A 23,574-nucleotide genomic window follows, 5' to 3' on the forward strand; every position below is an offset into this window, starting at 1 on the left:
TGGGGGATCCAGTGCAAAAGATAAAGCTGAAGCATTTGCAACTAACTTCAGCCAGAAGTGCTGAGTTGATGATCCATCTCGGCCTCCTCCTAAAGTCCCCAGCATCACAGATGTCAGTCTTCAGCCAATTCGATTCACTCTACCTGATATCAAGAAACGACTGAAGGTACTGGATACTGCAAAAGCTATGGACCCTGACAACATTCCGGCAATAGTACTGAAGACCTGTGCTCCAGAACTTGCTGTGCCCCTAACCAAGCTGTTCCAGTACAGCTACAAAACTGGCATCTACCCGGCAATGTGGAAAATTGCTCAGGTATGTCCTGTACACACAAAGCAGGACAAGTCCAACCCGGCCAATTACCGCCCGATCAGTCTACTCTCAATCATCAGTAAAGTGATGGAAGGTGTCATCGACAGTGCTGTCAAGTGGCACTTGCTTAGTAATAATCTGCTCACTGACACTCAGTTTGGGTTCCGCCAAGGCCACTCAACTCCAGACCTCATTACAGCCTTGGTTCAAACATGGACAAAAGAGCTGAACTCAAGAGGTGAGGTGAGAGTGACTGCCCTTGACATCAAGGCAGCATTTGACCGAGTATGGCATCAAGGAGCCCTAATAAAATTGGAGTCAATGGGAATCAGGGGGAAAACTCTCCACTGGTTGGAGTCATACCTAGCAGCAAGGAAGATGGTTGTGGTTGTTGGAGGTCAATCATCTGAGCTCTAGGACATGACTGCAGGAGTTCCTCAGGGTAGTGTCCTAGGCCCAACCATCTTCAGCTGCTTCATCAATAACTTTCCAGCAATCATAAGGTCAGAAGTGGGGATGTTCACTGATGAGTGCACAATGTTCAGCACCATTTGCGACTCCTCAGATACTGAAGCAGTCCATGTAGAAATGCAGCAAGACCTGGGCAATATCCAGGCTTGGGCTGATAAGTGGCAAGTAATATTTGTGCCACATAAGTGCCAGGCAATGACCATCTCCAATAACAGAGAATTTAACCATCTCCCCTTGACATTCAAGGGCATTACCATCGCTGAAGCTCCCACTATCAACATCCTAAGGGTTACCATTGACCAGAAACTGAACTGGAGTAGCTATATAAATACCATGGCTACAAGTGTAGGTCAGAATCTAGGAATTCTGTGGCGAGTAACGCACCTCCTGTCTCCCCAAAGCCAATCCATCATCTACAAGGCACAAGTCAGGAGTGCGATGGAATACCCTCCACTTGCCTGGATGGGTGCAGCTGCAACAACACTCAAGAAGCTTGACACCATTCAGGACAAAGCATCCCACTTGATTGGCACCCCATTCACAGACATTCACTCCCTCCACCACCGACGAACAGGGGCAGCAGTGTATATCATCTACTAGATGCACTGCAGAAACACACCAAGGCTCCTTAGACAGCACCTTCCAAACCCACGACCTCTACCACCTAGAAGAAAAAGGGTAACAGATGCATGGGTACACCACCACCTGCAAGTTCCCCTCCAAGCCACACACCATCCTGACTTGGAATTATATCGCTGTTCCTTCATTGTCGTTGGGTCAAAATTCTGGAACTTCCTTCATAACAGCACTGTTGGTGTACCTACCTCACATGGGCTGCAGTGGTTCAAGAAGGCAGCTCACCACCACCTTCTGAAGGGAAATTAGGGATGGGCAATAAATGCTGGCCTAGCCAACGACGTCCACATCCCAGCAGTGAATAAAAATAGTTATCATATTGAATGGTGGAACAGGCTGGATGGGCCGTATGATCTACTCCTGATGCTACTTCTTAAGTTCTTATCTTCTTCGGTTCTTATCCCTTTGGTGATTTAATCTATCCTGCCTTACACCTTATTACAGACCTTCCCTTTTAACAACATACAAATATGTGAATTAGGAGCAGGAGTAGGCTGCTCGGCCCTTCGAGCCTGCTCCGCCATTCAATAAGTTCATGGCTGAACTGATTACTCCACATTTCCACCTACCCCCGATAACCTTCCAACCCCTTGCTTATCATGAATCTATCTACCTCTGGCTTAAAAATATTTAAAGACTCTGCTTCCACCTCCTTTTGAGGAAGAGAATTCCAAAGACTCACGACCCTCTGAGAGAAAAAATATTCTCCTCATCTCTGTCTTAAATGGACGTCCCCTTATTTTTAAACAGTGACCCCTAGTTCTAGGTTCTCCCACAAGGGGAAATATCCTTTCCGCATCCACCCTGTCAAGACCCCTCAGGATCTTATATGTTTCAATCAAGTCGTCTCTTACTCCTTTGAATTTCAACAATACAAGCCTAGCCTGTCCAATCTTTTCTCGCAAGACAGCCCGCCCATTCCAGGTATTAGTCCAGTAAACCTTCTCTGTACTGCCTCCAAAGCATTTACATCCTTCTTTAAATAAGGAGACCAGTACTGTACACAGTACTCCAGATGTGGTCTCACCAATTTCCTGTATAGCTGATGCATAACCTCCTTAACTTTGTATTCAATTCCCCTTGCGATAAACAATAACATTTTATTAGCTTTCCGAATTAAGTGCTGTACGATTTGCAGCACGCTCATAAAATTCAGGCTATTACAGCTGTTTCTCTTTCTATAGATGCTGCCAGACCTGCTGAGTATTTCTGGCATTTTTTGTTTTATATCAGATTTCCAGTCTCCGCAGTATTTTAGAGCACTGCATTGTCAAGAAAATCCAATATGTCAAATTAGAAATATTAATTTAATCGGTTGGAAACTTACATTATACTTTTAATAGAAAAAATCCTACTAGTAACTTTAAAAAAAAACTAGCAGCCAAGATGGTCACTGCAATTTACATCTGAAATACCAGGAGACTGAACTGGAGACAAAAGTCTAACAAGAAGCCTAGCCAGGACAATGGCTTGCTCTAAGTGATTGAATTACCAAACATGGCTTCATTAGCACAGCAGTCAAGGCAATCCTCACATATTGACTTTGAAAGAGCCAACCCCCTCCAGGTGTGAATTGGCATCCTGGGGCATGTGGAACCTTGAATTTCATTAGAAGGTTCCAGAAAACCTCATTAAAAACAAAGAGGATTGAGAGAACCATGTGACCATCTGTCCATCGCTGAAGGAATTGGGAGTTGTTACACAGAAAGAAGAGACAAGCAGTAACAACTCCAGTGGACAATCACCGAATCATCCAACCTTAAACTGTGTATGAAAATTTTATTTATTGTGGACTTTAATCCGATCAGCAAATCTATTTTTTCCCTCTGTAATCTGTGTGTGTGTGTGTGTGTGTGTGTGTGTGTGTGTGTGTGTGTGTGTGTGTGTGTGTGTGTGTGTGTGTGTGTGTGTGTGTGTGTGTGTGTGTGGTGTATTTTTTAGTATTTTTAAATTGGGTTAGAGTGTTAAGTATAATAAACTTACTTCTTTCTTGTTTAAACTCAAGAAAACCTATCCGATTGGTTATTTCACGATCACAGTAAAGGTAAAAGTTAAAACATTCACAGAGGTGGTAAGCACAATCACTGTTTAAAAAAGAATAAACCCTGTTGCGGTCAAATAAGAGGAAGGGCAAGAGAGGATGACTGTGAACCCCTCCTCACTTCATTGTAACAGAAATTTGGGGGCTATAGTCTGGGATCGTAACCCAACAACAAACGAGAAATTAGAAGTGGGAAATCAAATTCATCCTGATCAAAATTTTAAAAAACAATGCAGGTTTTCTTGTGTTTTTTGCTGCTCGAGTACTAACATGCCCACAATCGAGGCTAGTACCTTCCCAAGCCGGGGTGAAGTAACTTGGGACAGGTTAAATGCCCTATCTATTGAAGAGTTGAGGAATGTAGCTGGGCAGTTAGGAATTACTTTTCGTGCAAAAGCTAAGAAATCTGAAATCCTAAGACTTGTGGCCAACCATTTTTCTCTTGAACCTGAAGACTCAGAGACAGGATTAGAGTCAGATACAGACAGAGTAATGTTCGCAAAAATACAATTAGAATAATCCAATTAAAATTCCAGAGAAAGAAAGAGCAGAGAGAGAGTGTCAAAAAAGGGAAAAAGGAAGAGAAGAAAAGGAAAAAGAAAGAGAATAAAGGGGAATAGAGAGAGTTTTTCAGAAGGAGAAGGAGGAAAGAGAGCTAAGGCGGCTTGAATTAACTATGGGTCGGCACAGTTCACCCAGTGAGAGCATGGGTGGTGAGGAAGCTAACCCTAGCTCAGGGCCTTGTGCTGAGCTCTGACAGTTCTCCTAGCTGATTCCAAAGTTGAAAAGCTTGCAAGACAGCTGAAATGACCAGCTGAGAGCTGGACCCTGTTGCTACAAAGCAAACTAACAGGAAAAGCCCATAAGGTTTATTCAATGTTGCCAGATGAAAGTTCATCAGATTCTGAGCTAACTAAAAATGCTATCCTTGGGGCATATGAGCTAGTACTCATATGCTAGGAAGCCTACCACCAGAAATTCTGAACCCTCCAGAAGCAGCATGACCAAACTTACTTCGAGTTTGAAAGTATTAAGCAGCTTACTTTTGACCAGTGGATAAGGCCATTTAAGGTACAGCCCACATCTGAAAACCTCAGAAAGGTGATCCTTCTTGAGGCATTTAAAAATTCATTTTTCCTTTCTATCAAAACCTACTTAGAGGAACAAAAGGTTCAAAGAGCCAGGCAGGCTGCAGTTCTGGCCGATGAATTTGCTCTTGTCCACAAGTCCTTACCCCAAGGGAAACCCTTCCTTAGTCACCCCCACAAACCCGAAAAGGATAAAAGGTGGTGGAGTGATAGGAGCCCGAGCAGCTTTGGGTGAGAAAGGAAAGCTGGACACAGAGGGGGCCCTCCTCAAGCCAAAAAAGATGGTGCTGAGAGCAGGAGCGAGACTTGAAGACCTCTGTGTTTCCACTGTTACAAGGCAGGTCATCTTCAAGCTAACTGCTGAAAATTACAGGGAAAACCTATAGGATTAATCAGCGGACACCAGACCAGTGCAGCACAAGGGGCCCTGATGGAAAGCACAGCAGATCAGGCTGCGGCTTTAACTGCAGCAACAGTAAGACCCAGCAAACATACTGCTGTGGGTGCGGGAAAGTTTAACAAAATCCCTGAAGGTTTTCAGGATTTTGTAGCCCAAGGAAAAGTGACCCCATACCCCTCGAGTGGGTCAAACAAGTCCATAGTCATACTTAGGGATACAGGGGACACCTAATCTCTCTGCTGGGAAAAGGCATGACCTTTCCCCTAGAGAGTGCAGTGAATGCTTGGGTGTTAGTGAATGGTATCAGAGGGCGGTGTATGCCTTTATATCTGGTGCACCTGGAGTGTGACCTAGGACCAGTAACCAAGGGGATTGTTCCTAGTTTGCCTGCGGATGGGGTCAACCTGTTCTTGGGTAATGATATGGCGGGCGTGAAGGTGGTAGCTTCCCCAGTAGTTTTAGAGAGACCAAAAGAGGTCAGGGAGACGGAGCAGTTGCAGGGGAAGGTCCCCGGCATTTTCCTGAATGTGTGGTGACTCGGGCCATGGCCAAACCAACTCCATCAGAGGATGCTGAACTGGCAATGCAGACAGATGACCATACTGTCTGGTTATCTGATACCTTCTTTGGAAAGTTAGTGGACCCAAAGGATAGGTTAGAAAGATCTTTCCTACTTGATGCTCAGCAAGTTGACCCAATATTACAGAAGTTAGAACAGACTGCCCAAACTGAAATTGAAGCAGAGGGAGTCCCTGAGTGCTTCTATTTAAAGAATGAAGGACTGATAAGGAAGTAGCGACCTCCTCACAGACCTCCAGAAGTAGCATGGACAGTGGTTCAGCAGACAGTGGTACTGCCGTGGTACCATAATGAAATATTAAGAATGGCCCACCAGCTTCCAATGGCTGGACATGTTGGAGTATGATAAAACAAAGCCCGCATGAGATAGCAGGGTGGCAGTTAAATCGACTGGGAAGTGAGGGTGTCGTTCCTGTCACCTAGCTGCCCCACTGCTATTTTACCAGTGGCATGGGAGGTTGCCAATTGAGACCCTTAAGTTGCTAATTAATTGCCGCTTAAGGGCCTCCTCCCACTACCGAGGGTATCTTACCAGCAGTGGATGGGCACTTTGGCACCTGAGAAGGCTGCCCAGTAATACCTAGCCACCTCCTTGCAGGCTGGAGATGGCCCTCCTGATTGGGCACCCTGTGCCCCAGTGAGAGCCCCCCCCCCCCCCCCCCCCCCACCAGCAGCACAGGCCACCCGCACTAATACTAACTGCCTGCCCTACATCTGACCCCCATTCCCTTCACCTGGAACAGCCGATTGTCCCTGGCAAGACTCGATCCCCACTTACCTGCTTTGAGGCCCGCGTCCATGGTGGCTCCTCTTGCTGGGTGCAGTCCCAGCAGCGGCCACTGCTCCTGGTAGCATTGCTGGGACTGAGGAGCAGCTTCTGATTGGCTGGCAGCTCTTGGAGGTGGGGCTGCCTGCCTGAGGAGGATGAAAGTCCTACCCGAGGCCAATTAATCCAATGTTGCCTATTTTGCATTATCGCAAAAGTTAAAGTTGCCCCTTCTGTGTTAAGAAATTTATCCTGCCTTCAGTTCTAAATCTCTTAAAATTAATCTTGCATTTATGTCCCCTGAACTATGAGAAACAGTCCGCTTCTATCTACCCTGCCCTATCCTTTCATAATTTAAAACACTACTATTATCACATTCACAATCTGCATTGTTTTGACATAAAAGGATTCAATTTTTGCAGCATCCTAGCAAATCTGTGCTGTAGCCTCTCAAAAACCTGAGTATCCTTCCTATAATATGGAACTCAATACTGCATATCATATTCTAACTGTCTTATTAAAGTTTTATTTCGACTTATCTTTCCCTTTGTTTTTTACATTCTGTTCCTGGAGATATAACCTAGAATTCTAATTAGCTTTCTTCACAGTTGGATCAACCTGAGGTGCTGCCTTTAATGTTCGGTGAACCTGTACACACAAATCCCTCTGCTCTTCCACAGCACTGAGCCTACTTTCATTCAAATATAATTACTGTTTTTTTTTCCTAAAATGCTTCTCCTCACATTTATATTGAATTGCAACTGATAGTTTTTAGTTAATTCCCCCATCCTATCAAAATCTCTTTGCAGTTTCCCTTAGTCTTCTAAAGAATTAACCAAACATCCTATTTGGTATAATCTGCAAATTTCGTTATCACTCACTCTAGGATGATATCTAAGTTATTGATGTACATAGTGAACATAATTGGTCCCAGAACAGAAACATGTGGGATATCCCTATCCACTTCGAACCATTCTGATTAATTACCAACTTTAATCCCGTTTTCTGTTTTTTCCCCCTAATTCCATAACCTTTAATCTTCTCTGGTAATGCAGCAGCCATTTTACACACAACACAAGTCAGGACATAGCAATCACAGCACTCACCAGCGAGTTTATTTTTGGGAGTGTTGTTTGAGAAATGAAAGCTGGCAAGACCAGCTCCCTGTTTTTATTTGAATAGTTCCATGGGGAAAAAAAAACATGGACCTGAACCACTGAAACAAGGAGATGGGACCTCAATTCCATATCGCATCTGAAGGACGACACCCCTGGCAATGCAGCACTCAGAATTGCAGGGGAGTATCAGCCGACATACCCGCTCAAGTCCCAGAGTGGGGTTTTGAAACTATAGCTTCTGATTCAGAGAGTGAGCACTTCCAAATGAGCCTGGACAACATTAGGAAAATTGCCATCCAAAAAGCCACAGGTCATGCTGATATGTTTGCTGACCATCCTCCATCTCTATCTGTAGGTATGTCCATGTGTACATTACCGTAGATGACAAAATTAATTGGTTTAATTTTATAGATTGGACAAAATCTCATAAGCTTTCTTTCTGTGCAGAATTATTATTGTTTATGCACAAAATTTCATCCATCCCTTATCCTGAAGCTGGTTACTCCATGAATTAAGTTTCCATGATCTCTTGTCAATATCCTCACGCAACTTACTGTTATTCACATGTAAGCCTTGATAATGAATATTGCCAGGCAATTCAACTGTGGGGGGCATCAGAACTAAGTCCAATCCTGTCTTGGCGCACTTCCACCAGCACTGAACACTGGAAACACGGCCTGATTTATCCCTTTCTGAATCAAGGGGTGCTAAGCCTAACTGTAAAAGTAACTCAGCTAACTCAAGACAGATCAAACATTGGACACACGACTTTCATGATTTAAGTAGCTCAACTACTCATTGGATAAGTTTGTTGAGCCATCAAGGTATAATTAAAGATGTTGTAGGGAAAGGAAGAAGATTCAGCTCACGTATTCTGAGTGGAAATGGGGATGTTTTCAGGATAGTGACATAGTTCCGAAACGAAGGAAATGTCACATTTTATTAAAGTTATGTTGCTTTGCTGCGGGCTAAAATAAATAATTTCTCATGTGAACAATTTAATGAGGATGGTGTGAATCAAGCAGATTGTGTGTTCATTTTTAAACAGTTTATGCAAACAAATCAAAAGGCATTATTAATTTACTTTACAAGTAAAGCTTTCCAGCTTCCTCTCCTTTTTACAGTGTTTTAATCTTCGCATATATTTTTTTTATTGGTACATTTCAAAATAAAAGTTGTGTCAGGATAGTTCAGACAATGTTGTGGGTCAGATTTGTCCTGCAGGCATTTGGTTATGCAAAGAAAATCTCATTTGTATTTGCTATTGGGCCTTGCAGGGAAGTGTATTATATTTAAAGTAACTGCTGAATATGTGTTCAGTAAGGGAACCACAAACAATTTGTGCTCTGATTTGGGGCATATCTAAGAACCTTATAAAAGTAGATTGAGTAGCCTGGAGTTTCCATTAGGTGGCGCCATTTTGTTGAGCGCAATTCACCCAAAATTGGCCAAACCAGCATAAAAGATCGAGAAATTTCAGACACAAATTACATTCAGTGCAAATCAAATTTCTATGATTATTTGCTTGAAGCTGGCCTTGCCCACAAAACTGGCCATGAGCATGTTAAGTTTCCCTAATAACGCATGTTTGCAGGCCTTGGAGGTTCTGAAAATAAACTGCTATTTTTAGGCACAAGGACGCCACTAAATAGTAATTAATTTACTGACCACTGTACACCAATATAACTAATACATGGTTCACTATAGTTTTTAAAAGTCATTTTCAGTTATTTAAAATCAGGTTACTTACAGGTGGTGAACTAGACACTTTGAATGAAAATACTTATTTTTTGTGATAAACCTATTCTCTGCTGTGTTAATCAAACTGTGCCAAATTACCACTCTTAAATACATCAAGAAATATTTTTAATGCAAAATGTTTTAAAGACAATGCTTGCTCAAAGCAAAAGGCCTGAGGAATGATCGAAATTGATCTCAGGCCTCATCAGTTTACTTGACGTGAGCTTGCGGCACTGGTCCTGCCTCCATAGACACCTTGCCAGCAGTGATCATTAGGTAAGTCCTGGGAAGTGGGATTGGAGCAGGCTATGGAGGGTGGGGGGTTGACTTCTGCACTGTCAGGTCCTCAGGAATATTTTGTTTTAAGTAACATTTTTTTCTTTGATTGGTAACCGCTAAGGCCAAATCTATAGGCCTAAGAAAGGTATTTATAATGTTAATTTTATATCAATCGTTCTTGTGCTAAATTCAATGACTTCTAGTTGCTTTTATTTAATAAACAGATTGAGGAAAGGATTTATAGAGAGCAGAAGGTGACAAGAGAATCCAGAAGAGTCCAGCAGGGAGAAAACAGTCACTGTTGTTCTGGTCAATCTGTTGAGGACAGGTGAGATCCTAGGATGTGGAGTGCAGGAGTCAAAGAAAAACGTCCCGTGCCAAAGTGTAGAGGCATGATGCCAAAGAAAAAAGCAAGTGGTCAGGACACAAAGGAGGGTTCCAAGCACTATAGAACCAGAAATGTTTACAGCACAAAAGGAAGCCATTCAGCACTCTTTGCTGGAACAGTCTGGTGAAGCAGAATGAGCCATGACCTGCCAGAAGAGCTGACAAGAAGCCAGTGAGCAGCTAGGACACTACAAGGGAACCTGAATACTGGGAGGAAATCGTGAAGGGTTTCGGATTCTGTGAACCGCAAGAGCAAAACATATGTGGTTTGTTAGTTAACTGGAACATGAGGTTGAATTACCATCTGTAACTCTCTGCCACACATCATGTTTTTTTAACATATATTATATGGGACTATATTTAAAATTCCAACTTGCCATAATTTATTTTTTACTACTGTCATCATGTGTTGACCCAATGAAGGATGCCTCATAGATTATTGGGTGGTTGATGCAAGAATCATGTGCAAACTCCCAAAATACCAGGTTTGTTCAGGAAATAAATTAAAAAGAAAGAATGACTTGCATTTATATAGCACCTTTCATGGAGGTTCAATAAGGAGTGCAGGACAGCATGCCAGGAGCAGCACCAGGCATACCTAAAAATGAAGTTGTCCACCTGGCAAAGCTACAACACAGAACTACATGCATGCTAACCAGTAGAACAAGCATACGATGGACAAAGCTATGCGATCCCACAACCAATGGATCAGATCAAAGCACTGTAGTTCTACCACACCCAGTCGTGAATGATAGTGGACAATTAAACAAATAACTTGAGGAGGAGGCTCCACTCACATCCCCATCCTCAACGATGGGGGAGCCCAGCATATCAGTGCAAAAGGCAAGGATGAAGTACCCGCTAAAGATTTCTCTGACTGACAATCTGCCGCTCCTGCTGTTTTCGGTGAGTGATGGGAAATGTAGTCCCCCTGGTCCCTGGTCCCAGCGGACGGAACCTGTGGGCAAATTTCAGAAGGATAAAAGCATTAGAAATTGATTTTACTATTAATCAAAACAACAAAAAATGTGCATTTTTGTGAACAAGCTTTAAATGACAAGACTAAATTATTAATTTACTATGTTGAACACTGATTTAGTGAGATACCTAGCATTGCTTTTGCTTGTACAAGGAGTTAATGTCTGCCCGCACACTTGATGTGGCGATGCAGAGTATTCCAGATAGATGTCAGTAGTGATCGTGATCACTCTCTCTCCCTCTCTCTGTGTCTGTCTGTCTCTCTCTTTCCCTCTCTCTGTGTCTGTCTCCCTCTCTGTGTGTCTATCTGTCTCTCTCCCCCGCCCCCGCTGTGTCTGTCTCCCTCTCTCTCCCCTTCTGTTTGTGTGTGTCTCTCTCTCTCTCTCCTTCCCTCCTGTCGGGCCTAGGCCACTAGTCTCGGGCTCACCTTCATTTTAATCAGCATGCTGTTGGTTCCCCAGGTGACTGTGACTACTGTCTCCATCCTACCTGCTCCGCTCATTAACCTACGGGGCCCCGCCACTGGGCCACAGCCTATCGGCACACAGCAGGGGCGGTGCCCTCTGGGAGTTGTCGTTTCAGACATACACAGAGAGAGGGAGAGAGAGCGATCACGATCACTACTGACAGATAGGTATCTATCTGGAATACTCTGCATCACTACATCAAGGGTGCAGGCAGACATTAACTCCTTGTACAAGCAAAAGCAATGCCAGGTATCTCACTAAATCAGTGTTCAACATAGTAAATTAATAATTTAGTCTTGTCATTTAAAACTTGTTCACAAAAATGCACATTTTTTGTTGTTTTGATTAATAGTAAAATCAATTTCTAATGCTTTTATCCTTCTGAAATTTGCCCACAGGTTCCGTCCACTGGGACCAGGGACCAGGGGGACTACATTTCCCATCACTCACCGAAAACAGCAGGAGCAGTCGATTGTCAGTCAGAAAAATCTTTAGTGGGTTGGAAGAAATTTCTCATCCCTGAAGCTAGAAGCAAACGGCCAAGGGCAGAAACTGCGCAGCAAGGAGGAGGAATGGCCGACTACAGTTTACATCCTTGGGCTGGATTCTAGCCTGTGGGCCGTATGTTGGACAACCCTGCTCAAGAAGCTCGAAACCATCCAAAACAAAGCAGCCCACTTGCTCAGGTCCCCATCCACCACTGGAGCACAGTGACAGCAGTGTGTACCATTTACAACATGCACTTCAGCAACTCACCAAGCCTCCTATGACAGCAGAGGGATGGGAACACCACCACCTGAGATTTCCCCACCAAGCCACACACCATCCTGACTTAGACCTATATCGCCATTGCTTCACTTGAACTCCCCCCCCAAACAGCACCTTGGGTGTACCTTCACCACAAGAACTGCAGCAGTTCAAGAGGACAGCTCACCACCAACATCTCAAGGGCAATTAGGGGTGAGAAATAATTGCTGGCCTTGCCAGCAACGTCCACATTGCATGAATGAATAAAGAAAATGCCCTCTGGACATCCCAAATTGTTTTACAGCTGATGAGGTATTTTTTGGTGTAGTCACTGTTCTAACGTAGGAAGCATGACAGTCAATTTGCACACAATGGCCGTGATTTTGTGTGGCCCCCTGAGGTGTGGTTGAAGGCTGGGGGGCACGCAGTATCGTGACTGATAGCAGGGGGGGCTGGTGGCAGGGGCCCTGTTGCCTCCCTGTTGCCAAGCGATCTTTCTGGGGCAAGATAGGCCCATGACGGCCTTCCCGCCCAGAGCCCAATTGTGGCCCTAATGTGGCCTATTAACAGCCAATTAAGGGTCTCTTCCTACCGTTGCTGAGATTTTACCAGCAGTGGGAGGGTACCTCCGCAACAAGGGGAGGGCACCTTGTAACATAAGATGCACTCCCTGCAGGCTTGGCCGGGGGTGAGGGGGGTGTGGTGTGTGGGGTCACCCTCGTCCGTGGGCAATCTGTGTTCCACAGAAGAACCCCACCAGGAACCACTCTCCTCCCTGGGACACTCCTCCCCTTGGACTGCATGACCACCCCGCACCCACCCCCACTTGCTGAGGCCTTTTGGACTGGTCTTGGTGACCCCGTCTCACTTACCCAAGGTCCAGGGTTCCAGTGCTGGGCCTGGGTCCAAGATGTCTGTAGTACTGGCAGTGGCCACTGCTCCCAGTGGCGCTGCCTATACCCCATGCGCTGCCGACCCTCTGATTGGCTGGCTGCTCTTGGAGGCGGAATCCCCATTTTCAAAGGGATGTGGAACCAGCTCCTGAAACTTAGATTTAAAAAGAATGGAGGATTGCTCCAGGGGTCATGAAAAGACAGAGGCAGGCTTTCCCTGCCTTTTCAGTCCAGTGTCGGGAGCCTCGCCTCCAATACAAAATCCAGCCCAACACTGTAGCGCAAACAGTAATGTAACAATGGCCAGATAATCTGTTTTTGTGATGTTGATTGATGGATAAATATTGGGCAGAACTCCCCTGCTCTTCCTTGAAACAATTTTAAAGGATCTTTTATATCCACTTGAGAGGACAGATGTCCCATGCAGAATTTTGGGGGTGGGGTTTTTATTACCCCTACAAAGGCTTTTTCTCCAGTAAATGGCCAGTTTTCCTGATGGGCTCAGAGTGGATTGGAAACTAATGAACAAGGTGAACATAAAATCAATGTTGGTCAGCAAAATCATGCACCATTTATAGAAGAGATAGGAACTTAGTGTTATAATCAGGTGAGGAGGGGGTTGAAGGGCTCCCCTCTTTACCCTCTCCTTGTTTGACCACAACAGATTTCTTTCTTTTTTTAGTGGATATACTTGCCCGTTCCGTTTACTGTGCTGTGATCATAAAAAGAGCCAATTAGATAGGTTTTCTCAAGTTTAACAAAGAAAGAGGTTTATTTTATTGTACTTAAACCGATCTAAGTAAAAATAATAAAATATGCTCCAACTTTCACACACACACACACAAATAGGTCACAGAGTGGGCAAGGATAGATTGTTTGACTTAGAGTCCAGAGAAATAAAAGGCGTATACAGTCTGTGGAGGTTGGTGACTCAGCTGGCTTCAGGCTGAATTCAGTGGTCCCGCAACTTTCCTTTGGGTGATCCTGAGACTTCCAGTTTGAAGATGTGGTTGCTGATTCAGTGGTTCTCCCGGAGACAGCAATGGAGCTGAATTCCTTCAAGAGTGATCTCTGTTCTTTCCAGACTTTCTCTACTGTCTAGATGAAGGAGGTTTCTGTCTGTTCTTTCAGAAAGTTCTCTAACCACTGCTCCCCCATCAGGCTTAAGTCATTAAGAACAGTGAGCACCAATCGGTGAACAGACTAACACAATGAAACACAGATCAATTAAACTACTGAACACTACAGTCTTCTTCTTTGGCCTCCTTGTCTCGAGAAACAATGGGTAAGCGCCTGGAGGTGGTCAGTAGTTTGTGGAGCAGCACCTGGAGTGGCTATAAAGGCCAATTCTAGAGCGACAGACTCTTCCACAGGTGCTGCAGATAGAATTGGTTGTCGGGGCTGTTACACAGTTGGCTCTCTCCTTGCACTTCTGTCTTTTTTTCCTGCCAACTGCTAAGTCTCTTCGACACGCTGCTGTTCAGCCCCGCCTTTATGGCTGTCTGCCAGCTCTGGCGATCGTTGGCAACTGACTCCCACGATTTGTGGTCATTGTTACAGGACTTCATGTCGCGTTTGCAGACGTCATTAAAGTGGAGACATGGACGGCCGGTGGGTCTGATAGCAGTGACGAGCTCGCTGTACAATGTGCCCTTGAGGATCCTGCCATCTTCCATGCGGCTTACATGGCCAAGCCATCTCAAGTGCCGCTGGCTCAGTAGGGTGTATATGCTAGGGATGTTGGCCGCCTCGAGGACTTCTGCATTGGAGATACGGTCCTGTCACCTGATGCCAAGGATTCTCTGGAGACAGCGAAGATGGAATGAGTTGAGACGTCGCTCTTGGCTAACATACGTTGTCCAGGCCTCGCTGCCACAGAGCAAGGTACTGAGGACACAGGCTTGAAACACTCGGACTTTTGTGTTCCTTGTCAGTGCGCCATTTTCCCACACTCTCTTGGCCAGTCTGGACATAGCAGTGGAAGCCTTTCCCATGCGCTTGTTGATTTCTGCATTGAGAGACAGGTTACTGGTGATAGTTGAGCCTAGGTAGGTGAACTCTTCAACCACTTCCAGAGCTTGGTCATCGATATCGATGGTTGGAGCATTTCTGACGTCCTGTCCCATGATGTTCTGTCCGTTTTCCTGAGGCTGATGGTTCAGCCAAATTCGTTGCAGGCAGCCGCAATTCTGTCGATGAGTCTCTGCAGCCACTCTTCTGTGTGGGATGTTAATGTAGCATCGTCAGCAAAGAGGAGTTCCCTGATGAGGACTTTCCGTACTTTGGTCTTCGCTCTAAGACGGGCAAGGTTGAACAACCTTCTGATCTTGTGTGGAGAAAAATTCCTTCTTCTGAAGACTTGAACGCATGTGAGAGCAGCAGTGAGAAGAAGATCCCAAACAGTGTAGGTACGAGAACACAGCCCTGTTTCATGCCACTCAGGATAGGAAAGGGGTCTGATGAGGCACCGCTATGCTGAATTGTGCCTTTCATATTGTCATGGAATGAGGTGATGATACTTAGTAGCTTTGGTGGACATCCGATCATTGCTAGTAGTCTGAAGAGACCACGTCTGCTGATGAGGTCAAAGGCTTTAGTGAGATCTATGAAAGCAACGTAGAGAGGCATCTGTTGTTCGTGGCATTTCTCCTATAGCTGGCGAAGGGAGAACAGCATGTCAAATGTGGATCTCTTTGCTCGAAAGCCGCAGGCAATATGCCTTAGTGCTTACAGTCAGCAGACAGAATTTGAAGCTTGCAAGATTTGAGTGGTTCATCTCCACCAGTTTAATATTCAGATTTCCAGCTGGTGGATTAAAAAAATCATCATTCGAATTAGCACATTTTTGTGACATTAGGAACTGGAGTCGGTTATTCAGCCCCTGAAGACTGTTCCACCATTCAATAAGATCATGGCTGATTTGTATCTTAACTCCATCTGCCTGCCTTGGCTCCATATCCACATAAAATCAGTTTGGGTGGAAATAAAGAATAGCAAGGAGAAGAAGTCACGGGTGGGGAGGTCGTCTATAGGCCCCTGAAGAGTTGCCTCACTGTAGGACAAAGTGTAAATTGGGAAATAACAGAGGCGTGTAGGAAGGGCACTACAATTGTCATGGTGATTTTAATCTGCATATTGACTGGACAAATCAGACTGGCAGAGGTAACAAGACAAATTTGTAGAGTGCATCAGGGATTGTTACTTAGAGCAATACATTGCAGAACCTACCCGGAACAGGCTATTTTAGATCCAGTAATGTGTAATGAGGTAGGATTAATAAGAAAGATCATAGTTAAGGATCATCTAGGGGGTAGCGATAACAACATGGTAGAATTTCAAATTCTGTTTCAGGGCGAGCAACTCGGGTCTCAAACCAGTGACCTCAACTTAAACAAGGGCAATTAGAGAGGTGTGACGAAAGAGTTGTCTAAAGAGGGCTGGGAAGATAGTCTAAGGGGAAAGTCAGTGGATGAGCAGTGGCAGACATTTAAGCAGATATTTCATAACGCTCTGCAAAAATTTATCCCAGTCCAAAAAGAAGAACACGAGAAGAATGAACACCCGTGGTTAACAAAAGCAGTCAAGGAGAGTATCCAATCAAAAACTAAGGCATGCAAAGCAACAAAAACTAGTGGTAGGCCAGAGGATTAGGAATTTTTTAGGAACCAACAGCGGATGACTAAAAATCTAATAAAGAGGGAGAAAATTGATTATGAGAGTAAATTGGCAAGAAATATAGAAACAAACAGCAAGAGCATCTATAGGTATATAAAAAGAAAGAGAGTCGCTCAAGTGAGTGTGGGACCCTTGGAGGGTGCGACTGGAGAACTGATAATGGGAAACAGGGAAATGGCAGATAATTTAAACCAATATTTTGCATCAGTCTTCACGGTGGAGGACACTATAAACATCCCACAGATATCAGATAAGCAAGGAGTTAATGGGAGAAAAGATCTTGTAACAGTGTCTATCATGAGGGACAAAGTATTTGACAAACTAATGGGACTAAAGGCAGACAAGTCGTCATGACCTGATGGCCTACATCCATGGGTTTTAAAGGAAGTAACTGCAGAGATAGTGGAGGCATTGGTAAAATATTCCAGAACTCACTGGATTCCGGGACGGTCCCAGCGGATTGGAAAACCGCTAATGTGACACCCCTGTTCAAGAAGGGAGGGAGACAAAAGGCAGGAAACTATAGGCCAGTCAGCCTAACATCGGTCGTTGGGAAAATGCTAGAGTCCATTATTAGGGAAGAAATAGCAGGACATTTAGAAAAGCTTAACACAATCAAACAGAGTCAATGCGGTTTTGTGAAAGGGAAATCATGTTTGACAAATTTGCTAGAGTTCTTTGAGTATATCACAAGCAGAGTTGATAAAGGGCAACCGGTAGATGTAGTGTATTTGGAATTCCAGAAGGCATTTGATAAGGTGCCACATAAAAGATTACGGCACAAGATAGGAGCTCACGGTATTGGGGGCAATGTATTAGCATGGATTGAGGATTGGTTAACACACAGAAGACAGAGAGTCAGGATTAATGGGTCTTTTTCAGGTTGGAAAGACATAACTAGTGGAGTGCCATGAGGATCAGTCCTAAGGCCTCAATTATTTGCTATCTATATTAATGACTTGCAGGAGGGGGCAGAGTGTACTGTATCCAAATTTGCTGACGATACAAAAATAGGTGGGAGGGCATGTTGTGATGAGGACATAAGGAATCTGCAAGGGGATATAGATAGTTTGAGTGAGTGGGCAAAAACTTGGCAGATGGAGTTTAATGTAGGTAGGTGTGAGGTCATGCACTTTGGTAGGAAGAATCAAAAGGCAGACTGTTAATTAAATGGAAAGAGACACCAAAAAAGTGCAGCATAGAGGGATCTGGGTGTCCTTGTCCATGAAATACAAAAAGTTAGCATGCAGGTGCAGCAAGTAATTAAGAAGGCAAATGGAATTTTGGCTTTTATCGCTAGGGAGTTGGAGTTTAAAAATAGGGAAGTCTTGTTACAACTGTACAGGGTGTTGGTGAGGCCGCACCTGGAGTACAGTGTACAGTTTTGGTCGTATTTAAGAAAGGATATACTGGCATTGGAAGCAATTCAAAAGAGATTCACTAGGCTGATTCCTGGGATGAAGGGGTTGACTTATCAAGAACTGCTGAACAGGTCAGGCCTTTATTCATTAGAGTTTATAAGAATGAGGGGTGATCTTATTGAAACGTACAAGATTCTGAGGGGGCTTGGCAGGGTAGATGTTGAGAAGATGTTTCCACTAGTGGGGGAATCTCAAACGAGGGGACATAGTTACAGAATAAGGGCAAACTCACTTAAAACTGAGATGCGAAGGAATTTCTTCTCTCAGAGGGTAGTGAATGTCTGGAATTCTCTACCTCAGAGAGTTATGGAGGCTACTCCTGCCCCTATTTCTTGTGTTCTTATGTAAAAGGCTGGTTAACAAAATTAAGGCTCATGGAATCAGAGGATTTAATGTCAGCTTGGATATAAAATTGGCTTAAGGACAGAAAACAGTGAGTCATGGTAAATGGTTATTTTTCAGACTGGAGGATGGTAGACAGTCGTGTTCTCCAAGTGTCAGTGCTGGGACCACTGCCTTTTTTGCTACATATAAATGACTTGGATCTTGGAATACAGCGTAGAATTCCAAAATTTGCTGATGATACCAAACTTGGAAGAGTGGCAAACAGAGAGGATGATACAAATTGACTGCAACGGGACATAGACAGGCTAGCAGATGGGCAGAAAAGTGACAAATGGAATTTCATACAGATAAGTGTGAGGTGATGCATTTTGTAGGAAGGGATGGGAAAGGTCATAATGGCATAGTTTTAAAGAGTGTGCAGGGACATAGATGTATAGATCTTTGAAGGTGGCAGGGCATATTGAGAGAGTGGTAAGTAAAGCATATGGGATCTTGTGACTCATAAATAGAGGTATTGAATAGAACAGCAGGGAAGTTCTGCTGAACCTTTCTGGTTAGGCCACAACTAGAGTATTGGGTCTAGTTCTGGTCACCAGACTTTAGGAAGCATGTGAGGGTCTTTGAGAAGATGCAGAGGAGATATACCAGAATGGTTCCAGGAATTAGAGTTTTATGTGACAAGGTTAGGTTGGAGAAGCTGGGGTTGTTCTCCTTGGAGTAAAGGAGATGGCGGGGAGACATAATAGAGGTGTACAAGATTATGACAGGTTTATATAAGGTAGACAAAGAAAAACTGTTCCCATTAGCTGCTGGTACAGGGACTAGGAGACACAGATTTAAGGTTTTGGGCAAAAGATGCAGAGGGGATGTGAGGAAGAACTTTTTTTTTACCTAGCAAGTGTTAATGACCTGGAACTCACTGAGTACAAGGGTGGTGAAGGCAGAAACAATCAATGATTTCAAAAGGAAATTGAATGGACACTTGAAGGAAATAAAATTGCAGGGCTACGAGGATTGAGCGGGAGAATGGGATTCACTGCATTGCTCTATGGGGAGCTGGCATGGACTCAATGGGCCGAATGTCCTGCTTCTGTGCCATAAATGACTCTGATTCTATCCTTTTATACCCTTGGCTAACAAAAAACTATCAATCTCAGATTTTAAATGATTAATTGAGCTAGTATCTATTGCTTTCTGTGGCAGGGAGATCCACACTTCTACCACTCTTTGCAGAAAGAAATGTTTCCGAACTTCTCTCCTGAATGGCCTGGCCCTGATTTTAAGGTTAGACTTCCACACCAACAGAAAAAAGTTTCTCTCAATCCACCCTATTAATTTCTTTTCAAAATCCTAAAACTGTCGATCAAATCATTCCTTAACCTTCTACATTCCAGAGAAGAAAAGATTAGTTTATGTAATCACTCATTCTGTTGAACCTGCACGGCACTTCTTCCAAGGCCAATATATTTTTTCTAAGATGTGGTGCAAAGAACTGGAGACAGTATTCCAGATGGGGTCTAACCAGGGTTTTAGTATAGCTGTAACAAACTTCCACCCCTTCATTTTCTAGCCCTTTAGTTATAAAAGGTAACATTCCATGACGTGTTTTTGTTATTTTTTGTACATGACTCCTACATTTTAGTGAGTTGTTTCCACGTGCCCCTAAATAACTTTGGACCTCCACTTTTCCTGGATTTTCACCATTTGAATAAGACTCAGATTTATCCTTCCTTGGCCCAAAATGGTTGACCTCACACTTACTTGCGTGGAAATCCAGCTGCCACTCATTTATTTTTATTCTTTCATAGGATCTGGGCATTGCTGGCTAGGCCAGCATTTATTGCCCATCCTGAACTGCCGTTGAGAAGGTGGTGGTGAGCTGCCTTTTTGAACCGCTGCAGTCCTTGGGGTATAGGTGCACCAGATTTCGTAGTGGCTTGATGCAACTGAGTGGCTTGCTAGGCCATTTCAGAGGGCATTTAAGAGTCAACCACATTGCTGTGGGTCTGGAGTCACATGTAGGCCAGACCAGGTAAGGACGGCAAATTTCCTTCCCTCAAGGACATTAGTGAATCAGGTGGGTTTTTACAACAATCGACAATTGCTTCATGATCACCATTCGTCTAATGTTTTTTTAATTCCAGATTTATGAATTGAATTCAAATTTCACCATCTGCCGTGGTGGAATTTGAACGCATATCCCCAGAGCGTTAGCCTGGGCCTCTGGATTACCAGTCCAGTGAAATTACCACTGCACCACCACCTCCCTTGTCTCTTTGTAATGTTATGTTTGGTCTGCATTACTTACTATGCCATCAATCTCAGTGTCATCGTTAAGCTTTGATATGTGACTATTATTTTGTCTAAATCATTATCATTAAAAAGTATAGTGAATGGTTGAGGCCCCCAGCACAGATCCTTGTAGGACGCATAGAAGCAGAGAATGGTTACGCAGAAGGAGGCCATTTGGCCTATCATGTCCATGCCCGCTCTCTGCGAGAGCAATTCAGCTAGTTCCACTCCCCTACCTTTTCCCCATAGACCTGCAAATCTTTTCTCTTCTAATAATGATCAAATTCTCTTCTGAAAGCTATGATTGAATCTGCCTCCACCACACTCTCAGGCAGTGCACTCCAGATCCTAACCACTCGCTGCGTGAAGATGTTTTTCCTCATGTTGCCTCTGGTTCTTTTGCCAATCACTTTAAATTGGTCATAGAGTCATAGGGTTATACAGCACAGAAACAGGCCCTTAGGCCCATTATGTCTGTGCTGGCCAACAAGCACCTATCTGTTCTAATCCCAATTTCCAGCACGGCCCGTAGCCTTGTATGCTATGGCGTTTCAAGTGCTCATCTAAATACTTCTTAAATGTTGTGAGGGTACCTGCCTCTACCGGCCCTTCAGGCAGTGTGTTCCAGATTTCAACCACCCTCTGGGTGAAAACATTTTTCCTCAAATATCCTGTAAACCTCCTGCCCATTACCTTAAATCTATGCCCCCCTGCTTATTGACACCTCTGCTAAGGGAAAAAGTTTCTTCCTATCTACCTGATCAATGCCCCTCATAATTTTGTATACTTCAATCAGGTCCCCCCTCAGCCTTCTCTGCTCTAAGGAAGACAGCCCTAGCCTATCCAGTCTGTCTTCATAACTTAAATGCTCCAGCCCAGGCAAAATCCTGGTGAAGCACCTCTGCACCCTCTCCCGTGCAATCACATCTTTCCTATAGTTTGATGACCAGAACTGTACACAGTACTCCAGCTGTGGCCTAACTAGCGTTTTATACAGCTCCATCATAACCTCCCTGCTCTTATATTCTGTGCCTCGGCTAATAAAGGCAAGTATTCCATATGCCTTCCTAACCACCTTATCAACCTGTGCTGCTGCCTTCAGTGATCTTTGGACAAGTACACCAAGGTCCCTCTGATGCTCTGTCCTTCCTAGGGTCCTACCATCCATTGTGTATTCCCTTGCCCTGTAAGTCCCCCCAAACTGCATCACCTCAAACTTCTCAGGATTAAATTCCATCTGCCACTGCTCCGCCCATCTTACCAGCCCATCTATTTCATCCTGTAACCTGAGGCTTTCCTCCTCACTATTTACGACACCACCAATTTTTGTGTGATCTGCGAACATACTGATCATACCTCCTATATTCACGTCTAAATCATTAATGTACACTACAAACAGCAAGGGTCCTAGCACCCATTCCTGCAGTACACCACTGGTCACAAGCTTCCAATCGCAAAAACAACCCTCAACCATCAACTTCTGCCTCTTGCCACTAAGCCAATTTTGGATCCAATTTGCCAATTTGAATCTCATGGGCTCTTACCTTCTTGATGAATCTCCCATGCGGGACTTTATCAAAAGCCTTACTGAAGTCCATGTAAACTACATCAACTGCTTTACCCTCATCTACACATCTAGACACCTCCTCAAAAAATTTAATCAAATTTGTTAGAGCTGATCTCCCCCTGACAAAGCCATGTTGATTATCCCTGATTAATCCCTTCCTCTCCAAGTGGAGATTAATCCTGTTCCTCAGAATTTTGTTCTAATAGTTTCCCTACTACTGATGTTAGCCTCACTGGCCTGTAATTGACTAGTTTATCTCTACTACCCTTCTTGAATAATGGTACCACATTTGCTGTCCTCCAGTCCTCTGGAACCTCTCCTGTGGCCAGAGAGGATTTGAAAATTTGTGTCAGAACCCCTGCAGTCTCTTCCCTTGCTTCACATAGCAGCTTGGGATCCATCTCATCTAGGCCTGGGGATTTATCCACTTCTAAGCCCGCTAAACCACTAATACCTCCTCCCTTTCAATGCTAACTTGTTCAAGTATATCACATTTCCCCTCCCTGATCTCTACACCTACATCGTCCTTCTCCGTAGTGAACACGGATGAAAAGTAATCATTTAAAACCTCACCTACATCCTCTGGCTCCACACGCAGATTGCCACTTTGGTCTGTAAAGGTCCCTACTCTTTCTCTGGTTAACCTCTTTTATTTATTTATTTATTTATTTCGAAATACAGCACTGAAACAGGCCCTTCGGCCCACCGAGTCTGTGCCGACCAACAACCACCCATTTATACTAATCGTACATTAATCCCATATTCCTACCACATCCCCACCATTCTCCTACCACCTACCTACACTAGGGGCAATTTACAATGGCCAATTTACCTATCAACCTACAAGTCTTTGGCTGTGGGAGGAAACCGGAGCACCCGGCGGAAACCCACGCAGTCACAGGGAGAACTTGCAAACTCCGCAAAGGCAGTACCCAGAACTGAACCCGGGTCACTGGATCTGTGGGATTTTCCTTTATCTTGCCCACCAATGTTTTTTCATGCCCCGTCTTCCCTTTCCTAATTTCTTTTTTACGTACCCTCCTGCACTTTCTATATTCTTCTAGGGCCTCCGCTGTTTACAGCCCTCTGAATCTGCCATAAGCCTCCTTTTTTTTCCTGATCCAATTCTCTATATCCCTTGACATCCAGGGTTCCCTGGACTTGTTGGTCCTACCCTTCACCTTTATGGGAATATGTTGGCCCTGAACTCTCACTATTTCCTTTTTGATTGACTCCCACTGGTCTGATGTAGAGTTTCCTACAAGTAGCTGCTTCCAGTCCACTTTGGCCAGAACTGTTTTATCATATTGAAATCGGCCTTCCCCCAATTCAGTACCTTTATTTCCAGTCCATCTTTGTCCTTTTCCACAA

The sequence above is a fragment of the Heterodontus francisci genome, chromosome 3, assembly GCF_036365525.1.
Source record: "Heterodontus francisci isolate sHetFra1 chromosome 3, sHetFra1.hap1, whole genome shotgun sequence".
Lineage (NCBI taxonomy): Eukaryota > Metazoa > Chordata > Chondrichthyes > Heterodontiformes > Heterodontidae > Heterodontus > Heterodontus francisci.